At 46.3% G+C, this 27,888-nt stretch overlaps 1 protein-coding gene across 1 annotated transcript in view; it reads left to right on the forward strand.

The window, feature by feature from the left end:
* The window catches only part of gdpd2 (glycerophosphodiester phosphodiesterase domain containing 2), a 166,443-nt gene that overhangs the window by 123,949 nt on the left and 14,606 nt on the right, over positions 1–27,888 (forward strand). The window lies entirely within an intron of this gene.

A 27,888-nucleotide genomic window follows, 5' to 3' on the forward strand; every position in this document is an offset into this window, starting at 1 on the left:
GACCCTGTAGAAGGATAAAGTGGCTAGAGATGATACTCTTAGTTACCCTATTTCTTAAGGAAGTAAAGATGTGTTTGTCAGTCAGTGATTTGGACTTGAGATAAGTCCGCAGGGCACTATCTCTCTCCTTCATTAATTTCCTTATGTCACTGTTAATCCAGGGGAGGGTATATCTCTCGTTACCTTTAGTTTTACTTTTTCTCAGGAATTTTGTTATGTTTTGAATTGTTGACATGACAGCATGTGTGTCAGTATCCACATCTGAACCAGTTATTACTTGGTCCCAGTGAATATTTTAATTGCCTTGTCATATTCATCTATATCACTCTTTGGTATTCTTAACTGGAAGGACTTGACATTAGATTTCAGGTGGAATCAGGCTTTAGTGAGCTTTCTAGCTATAAGTGTCAAGTTATGGTCAGACAAACCTGTAACCATATTAAAAGATTTTATCACCCTTTCATGTTTATTGCTAAAAATCAAATCGATTTCAGTTTTTTATAAGGTTATTCTAGTAGGCCCCTTTATTAGTTGTTCCATATCAAATTTATTAGAGATCCTATGTAATGTTGATGATTGGATGGAGTGTATTACAGTTGAAATATGTTGTGAAAAAATGAAAAATATAATGGTGAGCTGTATATACAGATCTCCTGGATCAAGCATAGAAGTTTTTATAGATTGGATGGAAAGTATGTTTATAAAATCAACACAGAAGGTCATGTACATCTGTGGTGATTTTAACATCGACCTCTTTAATCATAAGAAACATAAAATGACAGAGTTCATTAACTCAATGTTCAGTATGGGACTGTATCCAACTATTACCAGACCAAGCAGGATCACTTCTCACAGCACCACTTTAATAGACAATATATTTACTAATATCCTGGAAAATAATACAGAGAGTGGACTACTATTAACAGACATCAGTGACCACCTACCTATTTTTAATGTATATTACTGTAATTATAGCCAGAAAAAGGATACTAAAAATTATAAATATATAAGGGTAAAAACTGAAGAAACCATGATTGCGCTAAAAATGACTTAATGATACAGGACTGGAATGTAGTTTATAAAGAAAAAGATGTTGATAAAGCATATGAGGAATTTTTAATAATATTCAATGAACTATATAATGAAAATTGTCCTATAAAGAAATACAGTAATATACATAAATATACAAATAGTCCGTGGGTCACCAAGGGACTACAAAATGCCTGTAAAAAGAAAAATATATTATACAGACAATTCTTAAAGCATCGAACTATAGAGGCAGAGGAAAAATATAAAAAATATAAAAATAAATTAACTAATATTATGAGGATATGTAAGAAAGACTATTATAATAAATTAGTGGAGAAAAATAAAAACAATATTAAAGGTATATGGACTGTACTAAATGGTATTGTGAGAAATGGATCCAAAACTACAAATTACCCGGAGTACTACACTGAAAATGATAAGAACATAAATAATATGGAGGATGTGGTGAATGGTTTTAACCAATTCTTTGTAAATGTGGGACCAGATTTAGCGGCAAAAATAAAGGAACCTGTCAGGGGAAACAGACAAGGACCAAGTTAAATGTTTGAGTTTTATTGATAACAGGGGAAAGGGAGTTGGGAGGATGTGCAAAGTTCAGTGGCTGGAGGACTGAGAGGCAGGGAGGGCTGGTGGGAGCATAGTGGTGATGTCTGCAGTCTCCCATCCAAACATTGACCAGGCTTGACCCTGCTTAGCTTCAAAGATCAGACAGGGTCAGGTGTTGTCAGAGCAGTGAGGCTGTAAGCTGACAGCACTAGGTGTTCAGGCAGTCTCCCAGCGAGCAGTCCCTCAGCAGACAGACAAGACAGCACAACAGGCAGGAGTAGGGAACAGGCTGGAACACAGAGTCACAGATCAGGTAGCAAGATAAGGGACAGAAATGCAGGGTCAGGTTACCAGGACTGAAGAGTTGATGGAGTCGACGTCTAGAAGACGATCTGACACTGAAGCTAGGGAGGACAGCAGCTTAAATACACACAGAGGAGGAGCAGGTGATGGGCAACAGCCAATGACAGCCACTGAGAGTTAATAAGAGGAAGTGTATGCGGGCGTGGCCGGTAATGCTGAGTGGAGAGGAGTGGAGATGTTACCTGACGAGAGGAAACCCACAGGTAGGACCATGACAGAACCCCCCCCCCCCCCCCCCCCCCCAAGGGACGGCTCCAGAAGTCCCTAGCCACAGATCCACCAAGACGGGCAGGAGGAGGGGGAATACCGGTGGAGGGTCAGAATTCCTCTGACCGGTCAGTGTCCATAGCCTCCGCACCATCTTCACTGTCAGAAGACTCATCATCCAAGGACCCTCGCCCAGGATTCGGTTCAGTGTCAGGCTCGGGCACTGGAGCAGGGGCAGGGTCCGGAAGTGGATCCACACGGTGAGAACCCCTACATCGACCCTGTCGGATGGAGGGCTGGTCAGGGTGTAGCCGATGGAAGTCGGCGATGAGGGCCAGATCCAGAATCCTTCCAGCAGGGACCCATGCCCTCTCCTCAGGACCATAACCCTCCCAGTCTACCAAGTATTGGATGCCCCTACCCCTACGTCATGAGCGGAGCAGTCGCCGGACTGTGTAGACTGGTCCACCATCAATGAAGCGTGGAGGAGGAGGCAGTGGTGTTGCTGGGACCAGGGGGCTCTCGTGCACCGGTTTGAGTTTGGAGACGTGGAAGGTGGGATGTATCCTCATGGTCTTGGGCAGTAGCAGCCGAACTGCCATGGGACTGATGACCTTCTGTACGGGAAAGGGTCCGATGTAGCGAGGCGCCAATTTGCGTGACTCCACCCGTAGTGGTAGATCTCGAGCCGACAACCATACCTTCTGGCCGACATGGTAAACGGGTGCCGGGGTCCTCCGCCGATTAGCCCCAATAGCATAGCTGGTACTGGACTTCAGGAGTGCGGTGCGGGCCTGGGCCCACGTGCGGCGGCAGCAGCGGGCGTAGGCGAGAGCAGACGGGCAGGTGGCTTCTCCCTCCTGGCTGGTAAACAAAGGTGGTTGATACCCATACACACACTGGAAGGGGGAGAGTCCGGTGGCAGAGCTGGTGAGGGAGTTGTGGGCATATTCCACCCAGAGCAGATGTTGAGCCCAGGCGTGGGGGTTGCATGAAGCCACACACCTAAGTGCCTTCTCCAGTTCCTGATTCATGTGCTCTGTTTGGCCATTAGACTGTGGGTGAAACCCAGACGACAGACTGGCAGTGGCCCTGAGGAGGTGGCAGAATTCCCTCCAGAAACTGGAGGAGAACTGTGGGCCCCGGTCGGAAATGATATCCTTGGGCAGGCCGTGGACCCGAAAGACGTGTTCTAAGACGACCCGGGCAGTCTCCTTAGCAGTTGGCAGTTTAGGGAGAGGCACAAAGTGGGTCATCTTACTGAAGCGGTCCATGATGGTGAGAATGACTGTATTACCTTCCGATGGAGGAAGACCAGTAACAAAGTCCAGGGAGACAGAGGTGGAAAGAATACTAAAATATTATACTCAAGTACAAGTACTGTTACTCTGATGAAATTTTACTTAAGTACAAGTAAAGTTACCAGACAAAAAATCTACTCAAGTAAAAGTAAAAAGTAGATCATTTAAAATGTACTTTGAGTAAAAGTAAAACGTTACTTTTAACAATGGGTGTTTTCTGCCTCCATTGTGTTGTGCAAAAATGAAAAAGAAGAGGAAACAAGGATATATGTACATCTCAACCCAGATGTTTTATTTAAAGGAAGTGTACCAAATTGAATGCTTAGGATAATGCTGCATTAAAACTGAGACAAACAAAAAAGGTCAATACACACAGTCATGTCGTTTACATCGCCCTGACCACACACAAAGCATTGTACACGAAATATGAAAGTGAAATGTTGCACCGAAATCTCGTAGCTTGCCTGTGTGCACTGTGTGTTATTGAACAATTCAATTCAAACATTATTTGTTTTGCTTAGTATTCCTTTCTGGCCTGTTGGATGTAGAATGGTAGGAGGACTGATCACGTCAGGTTGGCGAGCTAACTTGCTTGCATGATTAGCCAACCGAATAACAGACTAGTTACTGTTATGTTACAGCACCAACAGGTTGCTACTTCAACATTAGCAATGCCATCCACTATTTTTGGAATATAACCAGCCTATTGTCGGTTTTACTATGGAAAGGAAACATTATGATCAGGGGCGCAGATACGTTTTTTGAACGGGGGGGACAAAAAACTGGGGGGGACAAAGCTGCCAGCAAACCAACCCCAATCCTGATATGCCTGTCAAACTTGTTGTGGGTAACCATAGCAACCAAGCTCGAGCTTGCAACCTGTGCAGTCTGCACAGCTCATCCAACCGAATATCAGTCTTTGTTTTGTTTTATGTGAGTTGTTGCAACTATGTATACACTGCTGTGCACCTCAATAAACCGAATGGTAATTAGTCTTTTGATTTTTCCATGAGGTTTGCCTTATGCAAAGAAAGACAGCATAGACTTTTTTCCTCCCTATAAGTGGGGGGGACCGAACGAGGTGAATTTAAATCTGGGTGGGACGAATCCCACCCGTCCCAGCCTCTATCTGCGCCCGTGATTATGATGCCAATGACAATACTTACCTCAACATGCTTGCGCAGATTAGACATCGAATTTTTGTATGCCGCAATGGTTGTCTTCTTGGGCACACATAATCTGCATTGCATAATGAAACTGTCACCCCTTTTCTCTATGAAGCTGAAGTGATCACGTATGTAGGGCCAGGGGTTCACTTCATTACTGGAAGAAATTGCGTTTTCTGCAGGGTCGTCCACCACAGGTTCCCCGGTCTCCTCCATGTCCGCAGGGGCACTTTATCAACACCCGTGGCCCAGGGGCTAGGCCCCTCATAGGCTACCTGTCAACCCTACCCTTACTGTTGGCCAGGAAAACACTCTTATTTTATTTGCAATACGTGTCAAGCATTTACAGTGTAAGCGCGTAATTAGCCTAGAAGCCTACGATAGGTTACGTTTGGTTCAGCGTAGCTGCGCAAGGCCCACGCTCACATCGCTCAACACATCCGACCACAGAGGGAGAGAAGAACGCGTGCATTATCATTACAGAGCCGGTTCTAATTATTACCACGGACAGGACAGTGATACTGCGTAACTTTCACGCAGGGGCATGGCCAGAGATAACCACACAAGCGCGCGTGCGCTAATGTAGACCTATGTGTTGTAAACATAAAACACACACACCTACAGACAAGTCCTTTTAAAAAATAAAATACATAAAAATAGCTCGGCGGCATGAAAACAAACATTCACTGCAAGACAAGGTGCCCTAGAATCGCCATCAGTTTTTAATATCTATATGGACTTTGTTGTCAGGATTGCACAGCATGAGATATCAAAACTGTACCCAGATACAGGCTTCAAGTTCAGATATTGCATTCCAAATGAGGTATCCACAAGAGAAATGCGTACGAAAGCACGAGCATCAGGAGAGGGTTGCATAACAGATTCTATATGCAGATGATCAGGCCATACTTGCTGGATCCATCGAGGAGCTTCAGAATATTCTTCAGTTGTATGATAAGACCTACACCCGCTTTGGTTTACAAATATCATATGTCAAAACAGAAACAATGGCTTTTAACGTCAATGATGATATCAAATGTAAACCAAGTATCATTTCCCTTGGTGGCACTAATATTAAAAACGTCCGCACCTTTAAATATCTTGGTTATAATGTCAGCAACTGTGATGAATCCTCACACTTCCTGCATGCTAGGATAAGTGCTGCATTCATGAAATGGAATGAACTGAAACACGTTCTAACCGACCACCGAATACTACCAAAAACCCGTATAAAGTTCCTAGTGGCATGCGTTCGATCTCATCTCCTGTACAGCACACAGGCATGGCAACTATCATCCAGTGAAATTCACAAAATTGAGGTAGTGTGGTACGGCTTCCTAAGGAAAATGATTAAAGGTGGATATAAACGAAAGAATGCCCCTGACCAAAAGAACACTACAAATGAAGATATAGACTGGAGCTACAAGATGTCCAATGCTGACCTCCGGAAACTGACAGGAAGCCAGGATATAAAACTATCCTGCTACGTACAACAACTAAAATATATTACTCACGTTTGCCGGATGGGCAATAACCAAGTGCAAAAGCAGCTCCTGTTTGACAAAAATGGTTAAAATGGACGAAATGGGAAAATCTGCTGGGCATAGACACCCAACAGATAAGACGTGCGATGATGGACAAATCAAACTTTGAGCAACTGCTGCAACTGCTACAGCAGAAGCACCCCTAGAGAGTTTAACTTTTGACAGGGGAACATGATGATGATGATGAAGGTACTTGGCTCGGCGGCCACATGAAACGTAAACACCATGGACAGCGGCCAAACTCATAACTCTACAGACCGAAATACACGAAACCAAGTCCTACTAGGGTCTATTTTACCGATCTATGTTCAAGCATCATGCAAGTCTTCCTTCTCCTTGAATAAGACCGTGCATTCAACTGCCTTTTTGACATGACTGCATAGAAATACCACTTGCAACAATATTTCACGCACTCCATCAAGAAAAAAGTTAAACATGATGAACACGGGCATACTGTTTTGAGCATACGATTTTTTAAAAAGAAACTAGCTACATCAAAGTCCTTCAATAAACCCATCCTTTAGCGCAAATGAGCTTAACCTAGTTCAAAGCATGACGCTAGCAGTAGCTGCATAAGGCAAAATCATGTGGGCCTTTCGTCAACAACAAGCCACGGCGGGCAAACAATAATCAAGTGTCCTTACCTTAAAACGTTGTCTTGACCACAGAACTTCTCAAGTATTTCACTTAAATCCACACGGGTTAACAACACACCCAAAACAGCTAGCGAGAAATGTGGATATGCGCTAGCTTTGTATTGCTATTCCCCTCAGTATGCTTACTCTGTCTGCTGCCCGAACTGTGAACATTATAGGCTACAATCTTTTTATCAATTTCTTCAGTAGATGCCGTTTTAGACAGGGGCGTCAGAAGCATTTTTAATGTGGGGGGGACACACTGGCGGGGGGTCCTCCGCCAGAAAATTTTTAATTAATTTTCAACAATAAGTCCTCATTCAACTAGTCCATATATTCATCAGCCTGTTTTTAAACCCACCGCTACGCCTAAGATAATGAGATGAATGTGACACAATTTATCACCAACAATGACTTTATGGGTGCATTTTACTTTTTATTTTGTGTTTTCTATTTAGTTTTAGATACAGGGAGTGCAGAATTATTAGGCAAATGAGTATGTTGACCACATTACCCTCTCTATGCATGTTGGCCTACTCCAAGCTGCATAGGCTTGAAAGCCTCCTACCAATTAAGCATACCAGGTGATGTGCATCTCTGTAATGAAAAGAGGTGTGGTCTAATGACATCAACACCCTATATCAGGTGTGCAAAATTATTAGGCAACTTCCTTTCCTTTGGCAAAATGGGTCAGAAGAGGGATTTGACGGACTCAGAAAAGTCAAAAATAGTGACATATATTGCAAAGGGATGGAGCACTCTTAAAATTGCCCAGCTTTTGAAGCGTGACCATCGACCAATCAAGCGCTTCATTCAAAACAGTCAACAGGGTCGCAAGAAGCGCGTTGAAAAAAAAAAGGCGCAAACTAACTGCCCGTGAACTGAGGAAAGTCAAGCGTGAAGCTGCCAAGATGCCACTCGCCACCAGTTTTGCCATATTTCAGAGCTGCAACATCACTGGAGTGTCAAAAAGCACAAGGTGTGCAATACTCAGGGACACGGCTAAGGTAACAAAGGCTGAAAAACGACCACCACTGAACAAGACACACAAGATGAAACGTCAAGACTGGGCCAAGAAGTATCACAAGACTGATTTTTCTAAGGTCTTATGGACAGATGAAATGAGAGTGAGTCTTGATGGGCCAGATGGATGGGCTCGTGGCTGGATCAGCAAAGGGCAGAGAGCTCCAGTCCGACTCAGACGCCAGCAAGGTGGAGGTGGGGTACTGGTATGGGCTGGTATCATCAAAGATGAGCTTGTGGGACCTTTTCGGGTTGAGGATGGCGTCAAGCTCAACTCCCAGTCTTATTGTCAGTTTTTGGAAGACACCTTCTTCAAGCAGTGGTACAGGAAGAAGTCAGCATCCTTCAAGAAAAACATGATTTTCATGCAGGACAATGCTCCATCACACGCATCCAAGTACTCCACAGCATGGCTGGCCAGAAAGGGTCTAAAGGAAGAAAGATTAATGACGTGGCCTCCTTGTTCACCTGATCTGAACCCCATAGAAAACCTGTGGTCCCTCATCAAATGTGAGATCTACAAGGAGGGGAAACAGTACACATCTCTGAACAGTGTCTGGGAGGCTGTGGTTGCTGCTGCACGCAATGTTGATCGCAAACAGATCAAAACACTGACCGAATCCATGGATGGCAGGCTTTTGAGTGTCCTTGTAAAGAAAGGCGGCTATATTAGTCACTGATTTGTTTTTGTTTTTTTTGAATGCCAGCAATGTATATTAGTGAATGTTGAGTTGTTATATTGGTTTCCCTGGTGAAAATAAATGAGTGAAATGGGTATATGTTTGTTTTTTGTTAAGTTGCCTAATAATTATGCACAGTTATAGTCACCTGCACACACAGATATCCTCCTAAGATAGCTAAAACTAAGAAAGCCCTACTCCAACTTCCAAAAATACTCAGCTTTGATATTTATGAGTCTTTTGGGTTCATCAAGAACATAGTTGTTTTTCAATAATAAAACTAATCCTCAAAAATACAACTTGCCTAATAATTCTGCACTCCCTGTATAACACAACATGCCACTGGGCCAAGCAATAGTGACACTCAACTGTATGTTTAAAAATAAGAATATTCATAATCTCACACAATGAACAGGCATGACATGGCATCATGCAAACTTCATAACACAAAATCACACTGTGTCAAGCAACGGTGACACATAAAAAATAACTTCACACAATGAACAAGTGCAGTTTTGTCAACCTACATGCAATGGTGGTACTACAGTAGCATTTACAGATTAGTATAACAAATAGATTTATAGATATAACTCCTTCTTATATTGGTGCCACCACAATTTCTACCACTTCATAACTTTTATCCCCCTTTTCTTCACAATCCACCTGGAATAACATCCATCTCTCTCCATCGCTTTCCTCTCTACTATTCCTTCCCCATACACTGATTTCCCATCTTACTTTCCAGAAAACTGCCAAAGACCAGACAAAACAAGGAATCAATAAATATCATCAGAGCAGACTTGACCTCATTCTTGGCATTACAGTAAGGCAGGCCTATTGGGTTTGAATTAAATGATAGCTAACGTTAAGCTAGCTGATACATCTCCTAACATTGATGAGCCAGCTAACTGCACTAACATTTCCATTGGGACAAAAAAAAACCCTGTCCTGTGGGGAAATTTTGACTGACTTTCCGCTTCTTTGTAAAGAATGTCCTTATGTCCATTGTGTCTGGGGAGGAGCAAATACTGCAAACAATTCATCATCAACCAAGAATACCCCATTTCATTGTTTAGTTGAATATTAATTTAATGTGTCCTAGGGTTAATTTTGAGGGCACATAACAAAAGAATAAGGTTTTAGCAAAAGCTAGACATTGTGAGGTTGCAATGGGGCTGACGTCACCTCCTCCACTTTCCAGCAGCTGCACCAACATTTCTGTGCTCGCGCTGAGATTCACTTCACTTGCGCGTGGTGAGCTGTTGTAGGGACCGCCCGGAAAACCCAGAGTGGATTTTCAGTGGTCTGTGTATTCTCTTATCGATCAAGTGGAATGGATTCTTTCACGAAGCAATAGAAACGGCGCTGGGTGAACTCATATTTTATGTTAAATGTGGGGGGGTCCAAATGAAGAATTATGAAATGTGAGGGGGACATGTCCCCTTCACATTCAATGGTGGCGACGCCCATGGTTTTAGACATTTTATTATCCCCATCGAAATATGCTATTATACTAACAGGATTATAACTCAAATCACACGACACGTATTCAAATCACAACTGATTTATTTTACTGTTGGACAGATCATAGCATATCTAGCCTAGCTGCACATAGCCTCGCTGCTGGTAGGCTGATAGCTGATAAGTAGCTGATATTCTGAACAGATTGGTGATCCTTACCTTAAAAAAGTCTGTGACTTTAGGCAACGATTCTATCATTACCTGCATCTCTCTCTTTTTTTCCTTTTATGTGCCCTGCTAACATGTGAACGCTTCATCTTTCAAAGCCTCTAAATTTGAGTCTCTGCAGTCTGCAGTCTTTGGCGCGCTTTCGTGCGTGATGTTACATTTTGTTACATTTTATTCTGGTACAGTTGTGGGTGTTTGTTTCGCGAACCACATCCACCATGTCTCTTACAGCAGGCTACTGTGCGCTCATTTATTTCTAACCTTATTTCTATCCGTACATTAATGTAGGCCCACGATTCCGACAGTTTATTATTTTATTAATATTACAAGGTCCCTGATTGGCTGTGGCCCAGGGGCTTGAGCCCCCCCCCCTTAAAGCGCCGGTGCATGTCCGCCATCATCTGTGTGAGACTCACGCGCGCGACAACTGTCCTTCCCGTGATTCATTTCCAGAACGCATTTCCCCTTCTCTGTTTTAGCCTTTTTTAATTTTTTATTTATTTATTTTTTTACTCAGTAACGGTTGTGATGTAAAATGTACCGAAGTACACTACTTAAAAGAAAACATACTTAAGTAAAAGTAAAAGTACACTCTTTAAAAATTACTTGAAAAAGTATAAGTACACAAAAAAGCTACTCAAGTACAGTAACGTGAGTAATGTAATTCGTTACTTTCCACCTCTGCAGGGAGACATGGGACCAGGGACGCATGGGTACTGGCAGGGGCTGGAGTAACCCGGCTGGGGGCTGACTGGGGGACTTGTGCTGGTTGCAAGTGGGGCAGGCTCTCACAAAATCCTGGATGTCCCTCCTCATCGACGGCCACCAGAATCGCTGAGACAGCAGATGGAGAGAGCGTGTGACCCCGGGGTGACAGGCCAGGCAGGAGTCGTGTCCCCATTGAATCACCTGAGACCTCAGGTCAGCTGGGACGTAGAGACAGTTGGAGGGGCAAGCGCTGGGGCCTGGCTGGTCCCTGATGGCCTCTCGAACCTGCTCCTCGATGTCCCAGGTCAGGGCAGCAACGACGCAGGGGCTTGGAAGGATGGGTGTTAACTCCTCCTTGGAAGCCTCATCCCTCTGAAACATCCGGGAGCATGCATCTGGTTTGATGTTGCGGGAGCCAGGACGATAGGAAAGGACAAAGTTGAAGCGAGTGAAGAATAGTGACCACCGGCGCTGGCGGGAGTTTAGCCTCCTGGCTGTCCGGATATATTCCAGGTTTTTGTGGTCTGTCCAGACCACAAATGGAACCTTACACCCCTCCAACCAGTGGCGCCACTCCTCGAGGGCGAGCTTGACTGCCAGTAGCTCGCGATTGCCAATGTCGTAATTGCTCTCTGCTGGGGTCAGTCTTCGAGAGTAGAAGGCGCAGGGGTGCATTTTTCCATCCTCAGCTGCCCGCTGGGAAAGCACAGCCCCGACTCCCACATCCGAAGCATTGACCTCCACCACAAACTGCCGGTCAGCGTCAGGCATCCGGAGGATGGGAGCTGAAGTGAAACGGGCCTTGAGGGTTTCGAAGGCTTTGTCAGCTGCTGCCATCAATTGGAAGGGCTGTTTGATGCTGGTCAGTGCGGTGAGTGGGGCTGCCACGGTGCTGTAGCCCCAGATGAACCTCCTATAGAAGTTGGCGAAGCCCAGGAACTGCTGCAGCTTCTTACGGCTCTCTGGAACCGGCCACGACGTCACTGCCGACACCTTCGCAGGGTCCATTTGTATGCTGCCCTCGGTAACCACATATCCCAGGAATGAGACAGACTGAGCGTGGAACTCGCACTTCTCTGCTTTCACAAACAACGAATTCTCAAGCAGGCGGCGCAGGACCAACTGGACGTAGTGGGTGTGTTCAGACAGGGTTTTAGAGAAGATCAAAATGTCATCCAAGTAAACGAAAACGAACTTGTTGAGCATGTCTCTGAGGATGTCGTTTACCAGCACCTGGAACACTGCTGGGGCATTGGTGAGACCGAATGGCATGACCAGATATTCATAGTGTCCTGTCGGGGTGTTGAACGCAGTCTTCCACTCGTCGCCTTCTCTCACTCACACCAGATGGTAAGCATTCCAGAGATCTAGCTTGGTGAACACTGTGGCCCCTTGCAGTAGTTCAAAGGCGGAGGAGAGTAGTGGCAGAGGGTAGCGGTTCTTAACCGTAATGTCGTTCAAGCCCCGGTAATCTATGCATGGGCAAAGAGAACCATCCTTCTTCCCCACGAAGAAAAATCCAGCTCCGGCAGGAGAGGACGATGGACAGATTAGGCCGGCAGCCAGAGAGTCGTTTATGTAGTCTTCCATGGCCTTTCTTTCTGGGGCTGACAGGGAGTAGAGACAGCCCTTAGGAGGCAGGAGGTCTGGCAGGAGGTCGATGGCGCAGTCGTATGGTCAGTGTGGGGGCAACGACGTGGCCTTGGACTTGTTGAACACCTCCCTCAGGTGGTGATAGCAGACAGGAACCTTGGATATGTCGGGGGTGGAGCTGGTGGTCTCCTGGTTGGTTGGCGGGACGGCTCCCTTCAAGCAGGTCTGATGGCAGCCCCTTCCCCACTCTCGTATGGTGCCAGTCTCCCAGTCGAGTTGGGGGTTGTGTAGATGGAGCCACGGGTATCCGAGGATGAGTGGTTGGCCAGGTGAGTGTAGGAGGTGGAATTGGATGGACTCCTGGTGGTTACCTGACAGCAGCATTGTCACAGGGGCTGTGATGTGTGTAACAGTGCCGAGACGATGTCCACCCAGTGCTCGTACAGGAATGGGTGGAGTAAGATGGTGGCACCCCACACCCAGCTGCCGTGCGAGCTCAGTGTCCTTGATGTTAGCTTCGGCTCCAGAGTCCACCAGGGCGGCCAGGGCACAAGTGGTGTCGGGAAGCTGAAGCAGGGGTTTACAGATGGAGGTTAGGCGGCGCTGTCGCTCCTCGGGGGTGAGGGAGGTGCGGCCGATCTCCATGGGCTCAGACTGATTATGTTGGCTTTGGGGCGTGACAGGCAGGAACTGGGCAGAGGAAGACTCACCCCAAGTGCGGGTGGCAGGTTGACTAGGACGCCCCTTCTCTCGTCTGCGGATCTGGATACGGTGATCGATGCTTACAGCGAGGGCAATGGCCTCATCGAGTGTCAGGGGTTGCTCATGGGAAACGAGCTCGTCCTTGACGTAGTCCGCCAAACTGTGGAGGAAGGCGTCCACCAGCGCCTCCATGTTCCACGAACTGCACCTCGCCAGGGTGCGGAAGTCGATGGAGTAGTCCGCCACCGTCCGGTTGCCCTGACAGATACTCATCAATGCTCGTGATGCCTCTGTTCTTGACAAGCCCTTTAACATCTCCTCGGCGAAGGCACAGGCTGGGGTCTGCCAGTCGAATTCAGCTGTCCCCCACAGCCAAGCCCAGCCGGTCAGGTGAGTGATGACATACCCCACCTTGGCTCCCTCAGTCAAGAAGGTCCTGGGCTGCAGAGAGAACTGGATACAGCAGCTGGTCAGGAATGGCCAGACCTGGTTTGGGTCACCATTAAAACATTCCGGATTACCGATCTTCAGTTCCAGGTCACCGGGAGCTAGAGCAGGTGGGGTGGTGAGAACTTGCAGGACCTGGGTGAGCTGAAGCTGCTGTAGCTGTTGCTGGTTAAGCTGGCGCAGAGATTCAATGTCACCGGCCATCCGGTTTATTTCTCCCTCTGTACATTCCAGTCACTGCAGGGCAGCCACCATGCTGGTCGGGGAGGGTGCTGGGTCCATGATGGTCAGATCTTTCTGTCAGGGGAAACAGACAAGGACCCAAGAGCGCAAGTTAAATGTTTGAGTTTTATTGATAACAGGGGAAAGGGAGTTGGGAGGATGTGCAAAGTTCAGTGGCTGGAGGACTGAGAGGCACGGATGGCTATGGTCTCCCATCCAAACACTGACCAGGCTCGACCCTGCTAAGCTTCAGAGATCAGACAGGATTAGGTGTTGTCAGAGCAGTGAGGCTGTAAGCTGACAGCACTAGGTGTTCAGGCAGTCTCCCAGCGAGCAGTCCCTCAGCAGACAGACAAGACAGCACAACAGGCAGGAGTAGGGAACAGGCTGGAACACAGAGTCACAGATCAGGTAGCAAGATAAGGGACAGAAATGCAGGGTCAGGTTACCAGGACTGAAGAGTTGACGGAGTCGACGTCTAGAAGACGATCTGACACTGAAGCTAGGGAGGACAGCAGCTTAAATACACACAGAGGAGGAGCAGGTGATGGGCAACAGCCAATGACAGCCACTGAGAGTTAATAAGAGGAAGTGTATGCAGGCGTGGCCGGTAATGCTGAGTGGAGAGGAGTGGAGATGTTACCTGACGAGAGGAAACCCACAGGTAGGACCATGACAGAACCCGAGACAACACAATGTGGGGAAATAGAAGATATGGGGGATAGAAATCCAAGTACAATTTTTCTAACTGCAACTGATGAGGAAGAAATTATCCAAATTGTAAGAAAATGTAAAAACAAAACCTCTGCAGACTGGAATGATATAGACATGTTAACAGTAAAGACAGTTATTGAGGGAATTGTGAAACCACTCACCCACATCTGCAATTTATCTTTTCAATCAGGTACATTTCCAGACAAAATGAAAATTGCAAAAGTGATACCATTGTTTAAAACCGGAGATAGACACCATTTCACAAACTACAGGCCTGTTTCTTTACTCCCCCAATTCTCCAAAATACTCAAAAAACTTTTTTCAGATAGACTGGATAAATTTATTGAAAAACACAACCTCCTTACAGACAGTCAATATGGATTCAGAACGGACAGATCAACATTGATGGAACTAATAGAGGAAATCACAAAATGTATAGACAATAAAAAATAGCAATTGGAGTATTTGTGGACCTAAAAATTTGATACCATTGATCACAGTATATTATTAAGTAAACTAGAAAAGTGTGGTGTTAGGGGAGTTGGGTGGAGCTGGCTGTCGAGCTATCTAAGAAACAGGCAACAGTTTGTGCAGATAGGTGACCATAAATCTGATTTCATGAACATTACATGCGGGGTACCACAGGGGTCAATATTAGGTCCGAAATTATTCATAATATATATCAATGACATATGTAGAATTTCGCAAGTACTGAAATTTGTTTTGTTTGCAGATGACACCAATATTTTTTGTTCCGGTGAGGATTTGCAGCAGACTTTGGAGACAATCACAACTGAAGTAAATAAACTAAAACTATAGTTTGACAAAAATAAATTATCATTAAAGCTAAGCAAAACAAAGATCATGTTGTTTGGGAGACACAAAATAGATTGTAATGTAGAATTGATAATAGACAATACTAAGATAGAAATGGTACAGGAAATTAAATTTCTTGGTGTGATTTGGGATCATAAAGTCTGCTGGAAACCTCATGTAGGATACGTATGAGCAAAACTGGCAAAGTGCTCAGCAATTCTGTGGAAAACAAAACATATTCTTGATTGCAAATCTTTGCATACTCTATATTACTCATTATTTTTGCCATATCTGATTTACTGTGTCGAAGTCTGGGGAAACACCTACAAAACCACTCTGCAGCCGATACGTACAATACAGAAAAGTGATAGGACTGGGACTATTTTGGCCTCTAGAGGCCGCTGTTATTTCCTGTTTTTTATGTTTGTTTTGGCCTCTAGAGGTCGCCACTGTGTCCTGTGTTTTGGGTTGGTGTTGATTGCCTGTTTTCATTAGTGTCACCCTCTAAATTGACCGTAGGTGTGAATGTGAGTGTGAATGGTTGTCTGTGTCTATGTGTCAGCCCTGTGATGACCTGGTGACTTGTCCAGGGTGTACCCCGCCTTTCGCCCATAGTCAGCTGGGATAGGCTCCAGCTTGCCTGAGACCCTGTAGAAGGATAAAGCGGCTAGAGATAATGAGATGAGATGAGATTAGTGTCACCTGTTTCCAATTTATTTTGTGTATTTATACCCCCTGAGTTCAGTCCTCTTGTCACGGAGTCTTTGTGCTGTTATGTTTAAGCTCCAGTTACCTCTGTTCCGATTTCCTCATCCATGTCCTTGTGTTCTTTGTATTTTTGCTTTTTTTTGGACTTTGTGGATTTTGTTTTTTGACTTTGTGAATCTTCTGAGCATTTGGTATTTTTGCCTTTTCTTTTCTAGTTTTTTTGGCCTTTGTATTGACTTTGAACTTTTGGATTTTTTTTTTATTTTTTCCCTTAAGATCTTCTGAGCGTTTTGGATTATACTTTTTGGATTTTTTGTTAATATTGTAAATAAACCTTTTGATACTTTTTCTACTTCCACCTCACGCCTCTGCATTTGAGTCATCCCCCTGGTGGCCTAGTGGGGGTTTGCTGGATTATCACACCAGTGAACCAGGTTTGAATCCCAGCAAAACCCTAACAGAAAGACTCCGTCATGACCGACTCAGCAGAGGCTGCTTCAACTGTCTACCTGGCCAACCTTCAGGGAATTATGGCAGCTTTGACACGCTTCGGAGCGACCATGGAAGCTCATGGACGAACGCTCACCAGCCAACGTGAGGCCCTTGCTTGCCACGAGGAACTGCTTCAGCAAATTGGGAAAACCCTGGCACAGCTGACACCTCTGCCTGCATCTCCTCATCCTGATCCAGCTTCTGCTCCAGTGCCTCCACTGTCTCCTTCACCTCGCAAACCCAGCCTTCCTGCACCACAGAGGTATGACGGCAAGCATGGTGAGTGCCGGGAGTTCCTTACCCAGTGCCAACTCACCTTTGAGCTACAGCCTACCACCTACACTACAGATCGCCGCAAGATCGCCTTTGTGATAACCTTGTTAGCTGGTAAAGCACAAGCTTGGGCAACAGCTATCTGGCAGAGACGGGGACCCGAGTGCTCTGATTTTGAACTATTTACTGAAGAGATGCTTCGGGTCATCGACCAGGCGGACATCAGTACCGACGCAGCCAGAAAGCTCATGTCCATCCGGCAAGGAGGAAGCGTCGCAGATTACGCCATCTTGTTCCGGACGCTCGCAGCAGTAAGTGGATGGAACGAGACTGCCCTGGTGTCAGCCTTCCACCATGGTCTGTCTGACCCCATCAAGGACGGCCTGGCCTCTATTGGATACACAAGTGACCTCAAAACTCTCATCTCACATTCTACTCGTCTGGACAACAGGATGAGAGAACGCCGCCAAGTCCTGAGCCCCCCCAGCCTCCCTACCTCTACCTGGAGCCCGTCTACCTCCTCCAGTGACTGTCCAGAACCCATGCAAGTGGGTCGTACTCGCCTCTCCGCATCTGAGAGGGAGCGCAGAAGGAGGGACAAGTGCTGCATCTACTGTGGCAAGCCTGGTCACTTCCGAGCATCATGTCCCGAACTCTCGGGAAAAGGACCGCCCCGTCCAGCCGAGGGAGGGTTGTGACGGGGCCTACCCTCTCTCCCGGACTCCCTGACCAAGGAAGCTACATCCCGGTCTCCATCTCCTGGGGTGAGTCTGTCCACTCTTGTCAAGCTTTGTTAGACTCAGGGGCGGCTGGGAACTTTATGGATATTCACTTCGCCCAAAGTATCAATGTCCCGACTGCACCTCTTGAAGTCCCACTGTCTGTGTCTGCCCTCGATGGCCAAGCGTTAGGTGATGGAAGAGTCACCCAAGTTACTTCTCCAGTCTTCCTCCAGTCTCAAGGTCACAAGGAAGAAATATCCCTGCACCTGATTCCGTCACCTGAGTTCCCAGTTATTCTAGGCCTTCCTTGGCTTACTCACCACAACCCTCGCATAGACTGGGTAACAAGCCAGGTTGTGGAATGGGGCCCTGCATGCCATGCCTCTTGTCTGCTCTCTAGCTCTCCTGTGTCTCCTGCCGAGCCCCCTGATCTCACCGAGTTATCTCAAGTTCCCACAGAGTACTGGGATCTCAAGGAGGTCTTCAGCAAGAGCAGGGCTGCCGTTCTTCCTCCGCACCGGGCCTACGACTGTGCCATCGACTTGCTCCCTGGGACTACCCCTCCTCGTGGCAGACTGTTTTCCCTCTCTCAGCCAGAATGCAAGGCCATGGAGGAATACCTCAAAGACGCCCTGGTCTCTGGGTTCATTCGACCCTCCACCTCACCTGCTGGTGCCGGCTTCTTCTTTGTCGGCAAGAAGGATGGGGGGCTCCGACCATGTATTGACTACAGGGGCCTGAACAAGATCACTGTGCGCAACCGATATCCCCTTCCGCTGATGTCCACAGCTTTCGACCTGCTCCAAGGTGCCACCGTCTTCACCACGTTGGACCTACGGAACGCATACCACCTCATCCGTATCCGACAGGGAGATGAGTGGAAGACTGCCTTTAACACCCCGTCTGGGCACTACGAATACCAGCTGATGCCCTTCGGACTCACCAATGCACCAGCTGTTTTTCAGGCCCTAATCAACGACGTCTTGAGGGACATGATTAACCTGTACATTTTTGTCTACCTCGATGACATCCTTATCTTTTCAAAGACCGTGCAGGAGCACCGCCACCATGTCCGCCAGGTTCTCCAGAGGCTGCTACAGAACAATCTGTTCGGCAAGGCCCAGAAATGCGAATTTCATGTTCCCGAGGTCTCCTTTCTGGGTTTTATTGTACGGACAGGCCAACTCCAAATGGACCCAGCCAAGACCCTGGCCGTCCGGGACTGGCCCACTCCCAAGTCCGTCAAAGAGGTTCAACGGTTCTTAGGATTTGCTAACTTCTACCGCAAGTTTATCAGGAAATTTAGTTCTGTAGCAGCACCCATGTCGGACCTCACCAAAGGGACAGGTGGATCTTATGTCTGGTCTCCTCAGGCAGAAAAGGCATTCAAAGACCTCAAGGATCGCTTCTGCATGGCACCCATTCTGGTCCTCCCGGACACCTCCCAACCATTCATCGTGGAGATGGACGCCTCGGACAGTGGTGTCGGCGCCGTGCTCTCTCAACATTCGGAAGGAAAGCTGCCCCCCTGCGCTTACTTCTCCCACCACCTGAGTCCTGCGGAGTCCCGGTACGATGTGGGGGATCGAGAACTGCTAGCGGTCAAATTGGCCCTTGAGGAGTGGAGGCACTGGCTGGAGGGAGCGCAACATCCATTCCTGGTTTGGACTGACCACAAGAACCTGGAGTACCTTCAGCAAGCCAAAAGACTGAACCCACGACAGGCTAGGTGGGCCCTGTTTTTCAGTCGGTTTGACTTCACCCTCTCGTACCGCCCCGGCTCCAAGAACACCAAACCTGACGCACTGTCCAGGCTGTTCTCTGCCACTAACAGGGAGAGTGAAGTCGGGGCTATCATCCCTGTGTCCGGATTGTGGCCCCTCTCCGCTGGGGTATTGAGGAGGCCGTCCGAAGAGCCCAACGCCAGGACCCCGGTCCTGGGATGGGGCCACCGGGCCTCTTGTATGTCCCACATCAAGCCTGGGCCAAGGTTCTCCAGTGGGGTCACTCTTCCCCTCTCACCGCCCACCCGGGAGCTCGGAGGACCCTGGACTTCCTGAAAAGACGCTTCTGGTGGCCTAACATGGAGAAGGAAGTAAGGTCATTTGTCCTGTCCTGTGAGGTCTGCACCAGAACCAAGAACCCGCGACAGCGTCCCCAGGGTCTCCTGCATCCTCTGACCATTCCCCGGCGTCCCTGGTCCCACGTGGCAGTCGACTTCATCACGGGTCTCCCTGAGTCTCAAGGTAACACTGTCATTTTGGTTTTAGTCGACAGATTCTTGAAGGCCTGCCGCTTCATACCACTGTGCAAACTCCCTTCTGCTCTTGAAACAGCGAAACTTATTTTTAATCATGTCTTCCGAGTCTTTGGTTTCCCACAGGACATTGTCTCAGAGCGAGGGCCCCAGTTCTCCTCCCGAGTGTGGCACGGGTTCTGCAAGGTCATCGGAGCCACTGCCAGCCTCTCCTCTGGGTTTCACGCACAGTCCAATGGTCAGATGGAGAGGCTCAACCAGGACCTCGAAACCACCCTGCGAGGCCTGGCTATGGATAACCCAACATCGTGGAGCACCTGGCTGCCATGGGCAGAGTACGCCCACAACACCCTGCAGTCATCGGCCACCAAGCTGTCGCCATTCCAGTGCCAATTCGGGTTCCAGCCACCTCTGTTCCCGGACCAGGAGGAGGACGCGGGGGTGCCCTCGGTCAACCAATATGTGAGACGGTGTCGCAAGACCTGGAGCAAGGTCAGGAAGACCCTCATCCAGACCTCCAGAACCAACCAGACTCAGGCCAACCACCATAGAAGACCTGCCCACGCTTTCTGCCCTGGGCAGCGGGTTTGGCTGTCCACTAAGGACCTTCCGCTGCGGGTGGAGAACCGCAAGCTGGCTCCTCGCTACATTGGCCCCTTCAAGGTGGTGCGCAGGGTGAACCCTGTCTCCTACCAGCTACAGTTGCCCCGGACTCTGAGGATCAACCCCACATTCCATGTTTCCCTGTTGCGGCCCGTACTGACGTCCACGTATGCCCCTGCCCCTAGGAACCCCCCGCATCTTCCAGGGTCAGACTGTGTTCACCGTGCATCACCTGCTTGACTCCCGCTGGGTCCGCGGCGGGCTGCAATATCTTGTGGACTGGGAGGGCTATGGTCCTGAGGAGCGCTGCTGGGTTCCCACTCGGGATGTCTTAGATAAAGAACTGTGTCGGGACTTCCATTCGGCCCATCCGGATCGCCCTGGGAACGTCAGGAGATGCTCCTGGGGGGGGGGGGGGGGGGGGGGGGGGGGGGGGGGTCCTGTTAGGACTGGGACTGTTTTGGCCTCTAGAGGCCGCTGTAATTTCCTGTTTTTTTGTCTATGTTTGTTTTGGCTTCTAGAGGTCGCCACTGTGTCCTGTGTTTTGGGTTGGTGTTGATTGCCTGTTTTCATTAGTGTCACCTGTTTCCAATTTATTTTGTGTATTTATACCCCCTGAGTTCAGTCCTCTTGTCACGGAGTCTTTGTGCTGTTATGTTTAAGCTCCAGTTACCTCTGTTCCGATTTCCTCATCCATGTCCTTGTGTTCTTTGTATTTTTGCTTTCTTTTGGACTTTGTGGATTTTGTTTTTTGACTTTGTGAATCTTCTGAGCGTTTGGTATTTTTGCCTTTTCTTTTCTAGTTTTTTTGGCCTTTGTATTGACTTTGAACTTTTGTATTTTTTTAATTTTTTCCTTTAAGATCTTCTGAGCGTTTTGGATTATACTTTTTGGATTTTTTGTTAATATTGTAAATAAACCTTTTGATACTTTTTCTATTTCCACCTCACGCCTCTGCATTTGAGTCATCCCCCTGGTGGCCTAGTGGGGGTTTGTTGGATTATCACACCAGTGAACCAGGTTTGAATCCCAGCGAAACCCTAACAAAAAATGACATGCCAAACTACGTGCAGCATGGTTCGGATATTGCCCTTTATGCTGATGATTCCAAGCTCTACCGCTCTATAGAGTCTGCAAGTTCGTCTCTCTCTTTGCAGGGTGACCTTGACTCACTGTACAATTGGAGTATAGAGCACGGTATGGGGCGGCACGGTGGTGTAGTGGTTAGCGGAGTCGCCTCACAGCAAGAAGGTCCTGGGTTCGAGCCCCGGGGCCGGCGAGGGCCTTTCTGTGTGGAGTTTGCATGTTCTCTCCGTGTCCGCGTGGGTTTCCTCCGGGTGCTCCGGTTTCCCCCACAGTCCAAAGACATGCAGGTTAGGTTAACTGGTGACTCTAAATTGACCGTAGGTGTGAATGTGAGTGTGAATGGTTGTCTGTGTCTATGTGTCAGCCCTGTGATGACCTGGCGACTTGTCCAGGGTGTACCCCGCCTTTCGCCCGTAGTCAGCTGGGATAGGCTCCAGCTTGCCTGCGACCCTGTAGAAGGATAAAGCAGCTAGAGATGATGAGATGAGCACGGTATGGAGTTCAGCGCATCCAAGTGTAGGGTTATGCATGTGTCCAAGAAGCGTTCGACAAAGCGTCCACCACACTGTTACCAGCTGTGTGGCCGCACTTTGGATGCAGCAGCGCAAATAACAGACCTCGGAGTTACTGTAACAAACGATCTGTCCTGGGGTCCACATATAGAGCTCATGTGTGCAAAAGCTAACAGGATGCTTGGGCTGGTGAGGCGGGTCTGTCATGACATCTATGACCAAAGTACAAGGAAATTGCTTTATTGCACCTTAGTTAGGCCTCGCCTGGAGTACGCCTCAAGCATATGGTCACCTTCAACTGCTAAGCACAAGGCTCTTTTAGAGAACATTCAGCGCCGCGCCACAAAGTTTATCCTGAACTACCCCCCTGATGTGTCCTATACCGATCGTCTTAAGTCGCTCACTCTTCTCCCTTTAGAGTATCGTCGAGAAATCAGTGATGCTGTCTTGCTTTACAAAATCAAAAACGGTACTGTTAGTGATAGTTTAGCTAGTTTGCTTGTTCCAACTACATCTAGATATTGCACCAGAAACTTCCATCCAGCTGATCTCCGCTTCTTCTTCAATCACAAGCAAAACTACTATCGGAACTCTTACTTTCCAAGAACTGTTAAATTATGGAACAGCCTTCCATCTGCTATAAAATTCTCCCCCACGCCAATCTCCTTCAAAAGACAAATATCTGTTCACTTCTTTGAGAAACTTGCTTTGTACCATCCTCCGTAACGTATTTTTTTTCTACTATTCTAAATGTGTCATAAGTCTTTATATTTTTGTAATCTGTGGGGGTTGAATGTCAATTGGGGCTTACGCCCTGTTTTCTTCTCCTGTCACTTTTTTTTTTTTGTTATACACGTATATAATTATTTTTTGTTGTTGTTGTTGTTGTTGTAATTTATACTTTATGTGTAATTTATATTTTATGTGACAAATAAATTAAACTAAACTAAACTAAACTAAAAGAGCAATAAGGACAATAAACAAAACAGGATACAGAGATCACACAAACTCACTATTCATAAAATCACACATGTTGAAATTTATGGATCTGGTCAAATTCAGAACAGCACAAATAATGTACAAAGCGAGAAATAATCTATTGCTGAAAAATATACAAGGAATGTTTAGTGAGAGAGAGGGGGGATATAATCTAAGGGGAGACCTAAACTTTAAAAAACCACAGGTTCGAACAAATATGAAAAACATGTGCGTATCGAGCTGTGGGGTGACTTTATGGAACAGACTGGAGACAGAAATAAAACAAAGTGTAAATATAAATCTGTTTAAAAAAAGGTACAAAAAATATTTTTAAACAAGTATATAGAAGAGGAAGTATGTCAACGGAGGATGATGAGGGATAAATAGAATAGGGTTGATTGTTATATTAGAACTAACTTAGTATACGGTACATATAGTATATATTTATTTATGGGGATAGTTTATATCTTCATATTTACAGGGATAGGTATGTAGTAGATATTTATTTTTGTAATTATATATTTATATAGAGGGCGGCACGGTGGTGTAGTGGTTAGCGCTGTCGCCTCACAGCAAGAAGGTCCTGGGTTCAAGCCCTGGGGCTGGCGAGGGCCTTTCTGTGCGGAGTTTGCATGTTCTCCCCGTGTCCGCGTGGGTTTCCTCTGGGTGCTCCGGTTTCCCCCACAGTCCAAAGACATGCAGGTTAGGTTAACTGGTGACTCTAAATTGACCGTAGGTGTGAGTGTGAATGGTTGTCTGTGTCTATGTGTCAGCCCTGTGATGACCTGGCGACTTGTCCAGGGTGTACCCCGCCTTTCGCCCGTAGTCAGCTGGGATAGGCTCCAGCTTGCCTGCGACCCTGTAGAAGGATAAAGCAGCTAGAGATAATGAGATGAGATATATTTATATAGATATTTATGAAGTGTATATGAATGTAGTATATATTTAATTTTGTAATTAAATATTTATATAGATATTTATGAAGTGTATATATATGGTATGTAGTATATATTTATTTTTGTAATTATATATTTATACAGATATTCATGAAGTGTATATATGGTATATATTTTTATAGGAGTATTAATGTAGTTTGGATTTCGGGGTAGTTAAAAAGGGGATGGGAAATTAAAAAGTATTGTACTTCTTCCCACTCCTTTTTCGAACAATGTGCAGTGTATTGTAATGTCTTAGCTCTTTGTTATTTCATTTATTCTTTTTTTTACTTTCTCATTTTCTTTCTTTTGTATGTACAAATAGTTACATACTTTTTTTATACATGTTCGAAAATAAAATAAATTCATTCATTCATTCATTCATTCATTCATTCATGTCCTCTTACTTAATTTGTCTTCCCAATTAAAGTTAAAATCCCCCATTAAAATTATTTGCTTCCCAATGCTGCATTCCCTTAGTACAACTTCCAAGTTATCAAAAAATACAGCTTTTGCAGAAGGTGGTCTCATCTCATCATCTCAAGCCGCTTTATCCTTCTACAGGGTCGCAGACAAGCTGGAGCCTATCCCAGCTGACTACGGGCAAAAGGCGGGGTACACCCTGGACAAGTCGCCAGGTCATCACAGGGCTGACACATAGACACAGACAACCATTCACATCTACTGTCAATTTAGAGTCACCAGTTAACCTAACCTGCATGTCTTTGGACTGTGGGGGAAACCAGAGCACCCGGAGGAAACCCACGCGGACAACATGCAAACTCCATACAGAAAGGCCCTCGCCGGCCCGAACCCAGGACCTTCTTGCTGTGAGGCGACAGCGCTAACCACTACACCACCGTGCCGCCCAGAAGGTGATCTATATATGGCAATTAAAAAAATGACATTTGGGGTGACAGAGTAACACTAACACAAATATATTCAAGATCATTCACAGCAGAGCATTGTATTTCTTTACATGAGACGTGATCTTTGATATACAGCACCAGCCCCCCCACCTCTGCCTACATTTCTATCTTTCCTAAATACATTGTAGCCAGGAATATATAGGGCTGAAGATGGGGAGTTTTTATTTAACCAAGTCTCTGACAAGCACAGAAAATCCAGGTTAGAGTCTGTTAAGAGATGTTTTATCTGATCACTTTTAGGAATAATACTGTGAATATTCAAGTAACACCGCCACCCCACCCCACCCCCAGCAGACCGTTGGGTTTTGCATTAGGGTCCCACAATATCTTGGCATTATTCACTGTTTGAAAAAAGTTCAGTTTGCGTAGCTTTTTTATTGCTGGATTCAGTCCAGGAGATCCATGCTGTGGTTTGTGTGTGGTAGCGCAGACACTTCCAATGAGCTTGAATATGTTTTTGTTGCAGATTGTAGTTCTAAGAAAGTTTTTAGTTGGCCCACACTTACCTGGACCATCGGCAGAATTGTTGACAGAGAGAATAGAGTTTGTTGATGTTGGGCTGACCAACCGTGTGTTGCCCGGGGATGGAACAACGAACGCCCTCAGTGAGGGACTCCCTTGTGTTTTGGCAGGGAAGTTTTGGAGGTCAGCACTACCGGGTGTTTGAAGACATTGGTGTACTCCGCACCGCCTCCGGGGCGAATTTTCAGCAGCCACAACTGTGGTGGCATCCGACGCGGCACTGTTGATGTTAATAGTCCACTCTGGTATCAAGTTTGTTGAGCCAGAACCAGCCCGCAGCCCTTGATGCTCCAAGCCAGTGACCAACGCAACGCCAGCAAACTCCGCAGCAAACCACAGCCCTGGGCACTCCAGGCCAGTGGTCACAGGGAACGTCACCCCGGTAAACTCAGCCACAGCCCACAGCCCTGGAAGTTCTAAGTCAGTGGCGGCCACAGGCAATGCCACCCCAGTAAACTCCGCCGAACATCCACCAGCAGAGGCCCCCAATCAAGTGACTGACACAGTAGGAACAGGCCATTGATCGAGCTGTGAACACAGACAGCTTTGGGAGCGCCAGGGGAAAGTGAGGCAGAGGCCTGGGCATAGTACCGGCAATGAACAGGTTGCTGTGAAGGGTTGCAAACTGGGCACTTTGAAATGGCAGTCCCATGACACCGGTTTGCATGCTCGCTGTAGGTTGCGGTCCTGGATTACGTTCAACATCACCAGCAAGTAGTAGTATTATGGTGAGTTGAATGAGCCCACGGCGTGGGTTAGATGGCATTTCACCCGATGTAGAAAACACCTTTGCATATCCATTGATGTGGAGCTTGGAATACAGCAAGTGGCTTTTACAAACATAGGTGTTTTCTTTGTAAAAGCGATGTTGCATGGACAGCAACAGCAGCGCAGCAATATATAGAACTATGAACCAGTGATGTGATCTGAGTTTTGGCTTAGATGGTTTAAACAAACAGCACAAACAAGACGCAGCACCTGCCAGACTACATGTGTGCATGTCTGCGTCTGCCATCTTACCATCAAACGTGTGAGCTGGAGTCAAGTTCACCTTCCCCCCACAACAACTCTCTTGATTCATAGTCCATGTCTTACTGACACACTTTCTCCGAAACCCAGACTTGTGGGCCACCGGGGTGCACCAATGGTAAGCATGGTTTCTCTGAAAGGTTATGATTAATGTGCTGTTGGAATTATTAGTACAGATAACAGTAACTTTGTATCATTTTACATTTGCTCAGACCTAACAAGATGTATTCTCATGAAAGTTGTTTTTGGATGACCTTGGTTTTGAAACCAATGTTTGAACATGTTTGAAGCATGTTTCAAAGTAAGTAATTTGTGGTTGCTTCATCTTTGGCATGATTCCCAGAATGTATACTGGTAAATCGAAGTAGTTATTTTATGAGTTTGCTGTCTAATGTGGGAATGTTCATCAACTCAGAGAGAGAGAAAGAGAGAGAGAGAGTCTTAGTTTGCATGACTGAGTCCTTTGGAGTAGTTGATCTAGTAGTAGGTATAAAAGAATCATGTAGTGACAAAGATTAGATATTAATATCTCATCTCATCATCTCTAGCCACTTTATCCTGTTCTACAGGGTCGCAGGCAAGCTGGAGTCTATCCCAGCTGACGATGAGCAAAAGGCGGGGTACACCCTGAACAAGTCGCCAGGTCATCACAGGGCTGATATTATGCTTATGGATTTAAAATATAATATGTATCGTAAAACTTGTCTTTAAAATTCTTTACTGTACCATGTTCAGCTGGCTCAAAAGAACACTATCATGTCATTCAATAAAAGTGTGGCATGTGACATGGCAGCCTTTGAGACAGACGTGCAGCTGAGGTACATTGAATCCAAGTGGCATATTGCTATTCTTTGTCTTGGACCTACTTTCTAATGTTATCATCCTCTCTCTTCAGTAAGGACAAAGTTCCTTTTCTAATGCATGACAAAGGTACAAAATTTCTGCAGAGGACAACTGATGTGGACAACGTGTTTCCAAATCGAATGTACAACAACAGCAGTGACTTCACATGGGATGAGCTAAAGAATTTAAATGCAGGCAAATGGTTTGTCAAGGTAAAATAGGAAATTTTTTCATAGTTTATTACACTCGAATAAGAATTTGAAATTTTTATTTTGAGAAAGTGAATGTTCTGTTCTTCGTGCAGACAAACCCTTTTTGGTCAGTGCCTTTCCTTTTGGAGGAAGACAAGATTCGTGCTTTAAAAGAGAAAGTGCTATCCCTTAAACAACTCCTATATTTTGCAAAAGAATGCAACATCTCTTTAATCTTTGACTTAAAGAATGACAAACAGGATGAAGATGACTGCAATGGCACCCAGCAAAATTTGGTAAGCTGAATTTAAGAACTCCATTATATTCATTCTTGGCTAGCTGGTCTTCTTACCGACTCAGTCCTCACATTCCTTATTCTAATCACTGGGTCCATATATATAC

Source organism: Neoarius graeffei, chromosome 8, assembly GCF_027579695.1.
Source record: "Neoarius graeffei isolate fNeoGra1 chromosome 8, fNeoGra1.pri, whole genome shotgun sequence".
Taxonomy (NCBI): Eukaryota; Metazoa; Chordata; class Actinopteri; order Siluriformes; family Ariidae; genus Neoarius; species Neoarius graeffei.